Source organism: Bombina bombina, chromosome 5 (genome assembly GCF_027579735.1).
Source record: "Bombina bombina isolate aBomBom1 chromosome 5, aBomBom1.pri, whole genome shotgun sequence".
NCBI classification, from domain to species: domain Eukaryota; kingdom Metazoa; phylum Chordata; class Amphibia; order Anura; family Bombinatoridae; genus Bombina; species Bombina bombina.
The window spans coordinates 359,917,006-359,926,251 of record NC_069503.1 but is presented as its reverse complement, the minus strand read 5'-3'; the positions used below and the strand labels follow the sequence as shown (position 1 = coordinate 359,926,251).

At 37.4% G+C, this 9,246-nt stretch overlaps 1 pseudogene; it reads right to left on the bottom strand.

The window, feature by feature from the left end:
• Window positions 1-1,739: 1,739 nt before the first annotated feature.
• Window positions 1,740-8,489, bottom strand: LOC128661483 (sorting nexin-12-like; annotated as a pseudogene).
• Between the last annotated feature and the right edge of the window lie 757 nt (window positions 8,490-9,246).

Genomic DNA, 9,246 nt, shown 5'->3' with positions numbered 1-9,246 from the left:
ATATATACAGGTATACCTCACTTTACAGTGCTTCACTTTACAGCGCTTCGCTAATATAGCGCTTTGTGGAGCTGAAGTTCAGCCTCCAAGGTTTTTGAATCAGTGTTATAATCATCGTTAAATTGCGAGAAAAGTGACTGGCACCATTTTGTTATGATTAGTTCACTCTGTTAACAGCATTACAGTGCAATCTGTGTCTCAGTGCTATAGTCTGGCAAATTGTACTACAGTAATTGTCACTATTCTACAGGTACAGTATTTATTGAATACTAATTGATTACTGTGCTGTGCTAGTGTTAAACTAAACGTAGCACTATTGCACCCATAATATAGGTTAGTTCAAACATGTTTTCAAGTTTTTAAACACACTGGGAAGTAAAAAGAAAGTTAAAACTGCCTTGTTTCACTTTAAGGAGGTTTTCACTTTACAGCGGGGCTCCGGTCACTAACCCGCTGTATGAGCGGGGTATACCTGTATATATATATATATAAATAAAAAGATAGATCCACACTCACTGGACTTTTCAGAGACAGGGGACAGTTTGATCTCCGAAATGTCACAATAAATTGGCACCTGTCTTTGAAAAGTCCAGTGAGTGCGGATCTATCTTTTTATTTATAATACTTCTGTTCCTAACACCATGGCTGTTTATTTGAAGTGAGAGTGCATATCCTCCTGCTACGTTTGAGATATATATATATATATATATATATATATATATATATATATATATATATATATATACAATAAGTGTTGATTTGTATCACATTGACACATTTTTATTTTATTATACAACTAAGATTTTTTTATTTTTATTTTGAAGTATATTTATTTACACAGACACAGACAGCAAAAAGGCAGTCACAAACCCAGGGCTGGAACACAGAGCGGTATAAACAGATCATCTCCCTTGGAAACCCACCCCCCAAACACAGCTGGCCGCCCTACACCCTGGGTACCACACTGTGTAATGGTGGCAGTGAGACGTCTTCCCTGTGTTATTAAAATCCATGTTTACATTTACACGGACATTGTCTCCTTTTAATCTTTCCAGGTTATAATATATCCTAGAATTACATCAACGTGGCCTTGGATCTGCTTAATTCCAGCCGTTTGTAATACTTGTTCTGGTACTGCAATCAGGGGTCCTGAGCTAGACACATACGATTTAGTCCAGAGCTGTAACTTTTGTTCACTTGCACATCACTGCTGAAGGCTAAATCACTTTCTATCATAAAACTAAGCAACAGGGTCACTCATTGTATTTGGGGTGTGAAAGAAACATGTCCATGCATTTGCTTGAGGTCTTTGAATGTTAAATAAACACAGTGCATGTAGTTACATATGTGAGGAATAAATAGTCCAGTCCATTCCAGATTTGAGGTACAGCAAAAGTATAGTTACATGAAGTCATCATTTGGAGTAATGGTCCCCCTGGAGATACCCACAGTGAAAGGCCAGCAATAGGGAGGAAATCATGATAATCTTTTGACCCTTTGTTTCAGATTTAAGAGATAGAAGAAGTGACACTAAATCCAGAAAATGTAAAATCATTCCCATATCAGAAAAAGTGTAGCCAGGTGTGTTTTCCCCCAAGTAAAACTCCATGGAGATTTGGCCAGAAGCCAGGTTAATGCTTGCTGCTCCTCTCTCACTAGACCACATTTAGCGAGGGAGTAAGAACAAAAAGTTAAGAGAAGTACCAGACAGAGAATAGCCAAGGTACCCAGGGGTGGAGATTTAGTGTAAAAATAAATGTAATTTTGCAGGCAAAAGAGGAGTGAGGAATAAGAATGGGATAGAGAGGAGAGCCTTGGTCTCACTGATGCACTTTTCCTGGCACATAGCTTCTATCAGTGGTTTCATCCTGCAAGAACATGTGCAGACAGCATTCATTCTGGGCAAGAGGATGTCCAGCAATCTTGTTAATAAACTGTTCTAGGTCCTGCCGTCTCCCCTCTATGAAGGTTTCTTCAAATATTCCTTCATCTCCTCTGAAGGGAAGTTGCCTTTTCAAGGCCTTTCCGGGTAACGGTGGCACCACAATCTTACTGTCTCTTTCCAATTCATTCTTTAACCACTCAAAATCACTGTATCTCCGTCTAACACATGAATCCTTTAGCATGACAAATTGGCAAGTTTGTCCTCTTGTGGACCTCAGACAAGGTATAGCAGTTCCTTCCCACTCCTACGGTCTGCGGATTGAAGCCATCAATCTCTAAGAAGTTACTAGGAAGCCCATATGCATCTGTTAGGTCAAAACCGTCAGACGACGGAAACACAACTGGACCAACACACCCGGCCGGAACACCATACAACTAAGATTTTAATCCACTTTCTCATAATTTCTCATAATGGTCTCCCTAGCTGCCGTCTATCTCCATTACAATCCAAAAATGAATGCCTCTGACAGGCTTGTCTTCCTTACACATCACTCCTTCTATACTGCACCTCTCTGGCTTCCAGACTAGACTCCAAAATAAAAAACAAAATCCTAACCCTAATATTCAAGACCCTCAATAACATTGTACTCTCCTGGCAGTGAAGTGGTTAATCAGTCTGCTTGTAAGGTTAATTTTTGTTGTAGTGTAGAGATTACCCACCCACCTGACAGCTCCCATCCCCTAATCCCCACCTGATTCCTCCCAAACAGCTCTCTCCCCTCGTCCTACTGGTCACCACCCCCTTAGGTAATGGCAGACAGTCTGTTAGTATGCATTTTAGGGATTTTTATTAAAACAATATTTATTTATATAGCAATTTCTGTATTTCTTTAGTGTATGAGTCCTCACCATCACCTCCCTGATCCCCCCCAACAGCTCTCTTATCCCCCCTCCCATTGTCTGCCACCATATTTGTTACTGGCAGCTTATCTGCCAGTAACAAATAACACTTTTTGTTTAATTTTCTTTTTTTGTAGTTTATTGGAACCCCCTCTGCCCTCTTTTTTCCATATAGTAGGTCCCCTTTCCCCCCAGCATTATGCGCTATAGCGTAGGGTCCCATCTCTCCCTCTCCCCAGCCTCACATTTGTTTTTGTAGCTTAGGGAACTACACCCCACCACCCATGATAACTGGCCACCCACCTAAATCACCTCCCACCTGCTCAGGTCCTAGCCCTCCCCCCATGGCAGTATCCGATACAGTCAATGTCATTGCCTGTATTGGATCTGCCTTCATATGGTAATGGAGCACAATCAAAGCTGACAACTTGTGCCAGAGTGTTGGACATGGGTACTATGTCAACATAGTATGCTGGCCAAAGTACTGTGTGATGTAGCACATATGGACATTTGGCTCAATTTTTTTCAGGGATGCATACAATGTACTCTAACCTTAGTTCCTCTACTCCTTTTGTCATCCCAGCTGTTTTGTAGATTACCTTTATGACAGCTGATTTACAACATTACAACTCTTGATAGGGTCCTCTACCATTTGTCTCCTATAAATATTACAATTAAATATTATACCTATGTTTATAATGTTGCAGAATCTGTTAGTGATCTACAAATAACTGATAATAATTATAACAGCTACTGTTAATGGTAAAGTCTACCTAAACCCACCATAATAAACTGCTCAACCTCCCTTAAGCATTTAACCCATCACAACCCCTGTGACTAACCCCCCTAACCAATATTAATCTTTAAAACACCACAACCCCCATGCATAATCCCCTCTGCTTTTAACCCCATAAACTGCCACAACCACAATGGAAAAATCAATTAACCACTATGAACCCCTAAACTGCCACAACCCCACTGTAACCATGCTATGCAATTTATTAACAATAGTGAACCAATAATAAAGTCCTATAAACATGCAATCAGCAAAAATAAAATAACTGTAGTCATAAAGCTGTGGTCTGCAAACAAATGCTATGTCAGAATAATTTAACCAGTATATTTAGCAAAATAGTCTACACAAGGGTACAACAATAACTGTCATTCTTATTTAATTGAATAGCTGAAGCAAAAATACAGAGAAAGGGGCATATTTATTAAAGGTTTTGCGGACCTGATCCGACAGTGCGGATCAGGTCCGCAAGACCTCGCTGAATGCGGAGAGCAATACGCTCTCCGTATTCAGCATTGCACCAGAAGCTCACAAGAGCTGCTGGTGCAACGCCGCCCCCTGCTGACTTGCGGCCAATCGGCCGCCAGCAGGGAGGTGTCAATCAACCCGATCGTACTCAATCGGGGTTGATTTCCGGCGATTCCTGTCCGCCTCATCAGAGCAGGCGGACAGGGTTATAGAGCAGCGGTCTTTAGACCGCTGCTTCATAACTGGTGTTTCTGGCAGGTCTGAAGACTCGCCAGAAACACAGGCCCACAAGCTCCGTTCGGAGCTTGATAAATGGGCCCCAAAGTGTTTAAAGTAGTTAAATAAAATCCAAGCGGAATACATAAATAAACAAATAAATAAATGCACAAGTGTCTGTGTGAAGCACTTGGATGATAAGAAAGTATAGTTAGAAATCAACTCTTTGTTTAGTGGAAATGTTTCTTTTATATGTAATGCACTAGGGAAATTACTGCAGTTAAAAACAAAAACAAACATGAAACAAAATTAGTATTATTCTGATAAAAAAAATACTACCAAATCGGTTTCTGGGGCCTTTAGAGCAGATGTTCAGTTACAGAATTTAAAGTTATTATAATCTCCCAGATAATAGGGAACAATGAATTAAGTACATGTATTTATATTATATGGCTGTAATAGTGCCATGTGCGGATGACTATATAAAGTAATGTATCAGTGGTGGGAAGATATAAACTTAGTCCATTAGATGCTGCAGAATATAGAGAAATCTTAAATGAACCCCTTCTGGGCTAGTTGTAATTCAGCCATCATGTCTGTCAGGAATTCACCTCTTTGCACTAATTTTCCTTTGGTCTTATATTTACAGCAATAGATGCAATCCACAGTCGCCCCTTTTTTCCAGTGTCTAATCTATATTTAAATGTCTTAATTTAACATGTGTTTCATTGATTGTTTCCTTATAATCTGTTAATTATAATATAATAAGTAACAAAAAGTTATAATAGTTTTCTTGTAACTAGTTATCATTTTATTATGCAAGATGGAGCTATTTACCAATTACCAAAATGATATACCAAAATGATAAATTCCCTATTGTTTTAATTATCCTTGTCCTTGTCTAGGTGATAGCATTTCAAATACCCTTTATCTTGGATATTTGGATACATTATAAAAATGTGTATATCTGGACTACAATCAATATGGGCACTGTGAAGGATACTGGCATCGAAAACATTCCAAAACAAACAGACAAAACATTTCAAAACATAACAAAACAAAAAAAACACTTTATAAATCAGGCCACCCCAACATATGAAAGATAGAAAATTTTAAAAAAGTTCAAGAAAAATCAAAGATATGAGACTTTGTCAGCTTTGAAATAGTGAGACATGACCACAACACAAGATACTTCAATAGGGCATCTCGTTTTTTTAATTTCTGCATGCAGTGTAGAGGTTTGGGTGATAAATACAAACCACACCTTCAGAATGCCCTGGAACACTCAAGGTCAGCCCCCTGTACTTGTTTACAAGATTGCTGAGACAAAGGACTCTATCAATCAAAGTATCAGTAAGTTGAATTTGCACACTCTAAGTACGACTGCCGTTACCAATCAATTGAACGTTTTCTGTACAAATGTATTAAAATTTTTTCATTTGTGTCAATTTCGACGTGATTTACAGCGGACTGTTGATAACTTAGGATGCATTGATGGCACAAAGAAGCTAATTTATCAAGCTTACGTTCTACATTAAGCCAATGTTAAAACATGTGAACCATTTTTTTATACAATATCAGCCATCTTTTCATGTGTTCACTGTAGAAGATGCATGGAACTTCTCACTTAAAATGTATTTTTAATGGTAATTGTAGTTTTTTATTAATATTTTCTAGTCCTAATTCTGTATTTCAACTATGATTCTCCTGTGTCTCAGAAGATTGCTGAAACAAAACATGGGCATAAATATATTCATCTTTTACAGAGCACTACACAAGAGCAAGCACACGGTGTAGTTTCAAGAAGAGTCTAAAAAAAAACCTCCTGATAATTGTCTTTATAGTTGACACTCCCATTGTTTACTTTGTGGCACTGTTTTATTCCCCATTCCTTTCTATGGAAGAGCTTACAGATTTTAAGTCAAGTCCACAAGTTGATTGCCTGATAGCTTGAAATCCGGAGGATTGATGATCACAGCAGGTGAAGGATGTCCGGAGATGAATTAAATTGAAACTTGGTGATTAAGATTCGATCGTAACGAGCACCATTTTTAGAAGTTTGACAGCTTAATAACTTTGGAAAGCCAAAAATGTGTCTAAAATGATGTGGAGCTTACACAAATTGAAAGTTGAAGCTTTGATAAATGGAGCCCATATTCTTTTCTATCAATTGAGACTACTTTATTATAGCAAAACACAAACATGTGCATATTTAACAATCACATGCATGTGTGATTACTATTTTTCATCGTTTCTAGAGGTTCTCACTTGATATGTGAGACATCATGTAGTGGGCACTTCATACAATTATACATGTTAATTGTGGGAAAGCCCACTGGTTATAAGCTGGATAAGTAATTAAGGTCCAATTAATGTAAAACATGACATCGCCTGAACAATGAGACCAGTTAGACTAACCAGAATCCATTAATTTAGCCCAATGAATCAGTGTAAAACAAACTATACAAAAATGTGTTGAGACTGTACAATTTACACACTTCTTTCACCACAGTATAAAGCTACTACCTGTATCAAGTAATATTTCTATTATATAAAAACTGAGCCCAGTGATATACTTATGCTGTTGTAATAGATGCATTTTGAAATATTTTACTAAGAAAATTATATCTGGTCCAACAAGACATAAGTGCTGCTTTTAACCTTGATCTGTTAGCTGATGGCACCACTCAGCATGACCTTGACAGTCAATAACTTGTTGAGATGCTTTTAGTCAACGGGTTGCGGCAAACAACCTCTGCCCTCTGTACATTTAGTGAGACCGAACATTTCCTAACAGTACTCTTGACTGGCCCTGTGTGGTCTAACAGACAGTGGACACAGATGTCTGCTACTGATTTTATCAAACCTGAGAAAATGAGTTTTGTCACTGGCACCAGTGAAGGGTGAAACTCTAAGCTATTGGAAAGTGCTTCATAAGCTTTTCAGGCTCCAATATCAAGTGCTGAGACAGAGAAAACATTTATTGTACACTCTTTTTAAAGTATAAGTTACACTACGCTTTAAGGCTTCTTTGTTCATATCCAAGATGATACTGGTATAACATGACACAGCGTGTACTCGGCTTTGCATTTATAAATCTGCTGTTGAAATATTTAGTGCTTGTCAGAATCAGTTACAGAAATATAACCTAACTGCAAGAAAACAAAGAGCGTAACACCCATAATATGATAAAAATTGCCAACTTCTTGTGTCACCAGGATAAATCATAAAATAACTTCATTGCATTAACCTCCAGCCTTAAGACAAGCTGATTAACCTGGTAAATATTTTAACAATAAGCACAATAAAATATATAATAAAAAGTATTCTGTTTCATGTTGTAGTTGTTCTTTAAACATCAAAAATAGGTGGAAAGTCACAATAACTGGTGTGTATAAGCTTTGGTCTGTTTGGAAACACATATTAAGAAGTATTTTGTCAATATACTTGCTGCAACTGACAGTGGCATGTGTGCTACAAACCTTTGTTGTAAAAGAACAACCTACCTATCCATTGCACAATATAACTCCTGCCAACAATAATTTTGCTGATAGCTTCAGCCCACATGCAATAGCAATAGGTATTACTTTATTTGGGACACATTGAACACAAATAGTGGCAATATCTTATGCCCCTCTTTATTATGTGCCGACAGTCATTATCCATGTGTAAGCCCTATTCTCAGTAAGGCCAGCCACAATGCAGCCGGAATCTCAAAGCAGGCAGAGCAAGAATCAAGGAGCTGTGCCACTTGTTTAACTAAGGTACTTATATTACATTGCCAACAGTGTTTTGAGATACATAAGAAGCTTTTCCAATATATGTTGTGAACACCACCAATGATGTGCAACGTCACTGGCTCAGGATACAAAAGTGCATAAACAGATCCTATGATTATAGCAGCAGTGGTTTTCTGATACCTTGAAAGTTATTACTCTAGCAAGAGTAAGTTATTACTGAATTTTAGCAAGAGCATTTTTTAAAGCAACATACTGGAAAATAGTTCTAATTTTATCCAGATTGTAATGTTGTGCATTTCACAGAATGACTTGTATATGCTTTTAATAGTTTAAAATGGCACATATTAATACTCATGTAGTTTTGTGTTGATCCAACTCTGCAATAGTATTGATTAAATATACTTTAAAGACACAGTTTCCACTATATTTCCCCCTTTAATTTGTTCCCAATGATCCACTTCCATTCCAGTTGTTGTTTTGAGATGCATTATGTAATGCATCTTAAATGATTACTGCCAGTCAATTCTTAAATCATGTCCTAAAGAAGTAATGCTTAATATTTCTTAAAAAATATTCTGTTACTTTTGTCTGTCTATGATAAATCTCTCCATGTCATTTTGTTCACTGATTTATTGTAAAATGTTTAATTATTCACTGTTAAAAAAACAAAAAAACTTTGCCTTGTACGGTCGCTATTTATTTACCATGTAATGCATCTCTAAAAATAATGTTTTTTTCTACTGCCCCTTAACAGGCTGGATTTTATTCTTCAGAACCCCAACTCAGCTGCATGCTAATTAGTCACAATCTGCAAAAGGGATAAGATAAACATAATCAATGAGCTTTTAGGGGGGTGTCCTTGGAATGCAAAAGAATGCATATTTTTCTAATAAAATTACATTTATAAATGTTATGAAAACATGTAGATTGTATACTGATATTTAGTAATGCCTGGACTTAAGTAACACTCCTAGGCCTGGAGGTAGACAAGGTGGTGTGTTTTTATTTTTTTTATCCCTACACTGTGTCTGCATCTCCATCCCTGTCATTGCAATCTTTTGAAGTTCATACTATCTACCCCTGTATCTCTCTGAGTTGCTGTTGTCTACCGGCCTCCTGATCCAATATCACAATTAGTTAACAATTCTGACTCCCTCACTTCCTGATCTCATCTTGGGAGATTTTAATATTCCCACTGGCAATTTTAAAAAAAGTGAAGCCTCTAAATTTCTATCTCTAACCACC